This window comes from Frankliniella occidentalis, unplaced genomic scaffold, assembly GCF_000697945.3.
Source record: "Frankliniella occidentalis isolate FOCC.00 unplaced genomic scaffold, Focc_3.1 Scaffold2, whole genome shotgun sequence".
NCBI lineage: Eukaryota > Metazoa > Arthropoda > Insecta > Thysanoptera > Thripidae > Frankliniella > Frankliniella occidentalis.
Genome location: NW_026267132.1, coordinates 3,726,425 through 3,726,916, shown reverse-complemented (window position 1 = coordinate 3,726,916; position 492 = coordinate 3,726,425).

The window sequence follows — 492 nt, the reverse complement described above, 5'->3', positions numbered from 1 at the left end:
CGTCGGGGGCGCCACTCACCGCGCACATCGCCTCTCGCCGTTCCGACGGATAAATGTCAGCCGGGGGCAAAACGCCGCCCCCGCCGCCCCCTCGCGCCGCCCCCACATCACACGTCCGAGTCGAGTGACTGTCGGGTCCGACGCGCCGGTTTCGCCGTGCGCATTTCTTATTATTTTTAGCAGATGATACATTTAACTGTAAAACTATACACTACGAACTAAACTAGTAGAGTTTAACGTCCCAGCAGCTACTGTCACACGAACCATGATGGAAACAAGTACAAACAAACGCATCATCTGCTTTCACGATCATTCCTTGGCGGATCTTTTTCTATTCAGCTGGGCAGCACACCACTGCCACCCCTTCCCTGAGGGAGGTACCTGGCTACATATGGAAAGGAGGTGTCTTGAGGGGGAGGAACGCGTCGACCATGACCATACGTGCTGTCACGTCGCAAAATGGGGGGAGGGAAGGGGAGGTTGTGCGTGGCG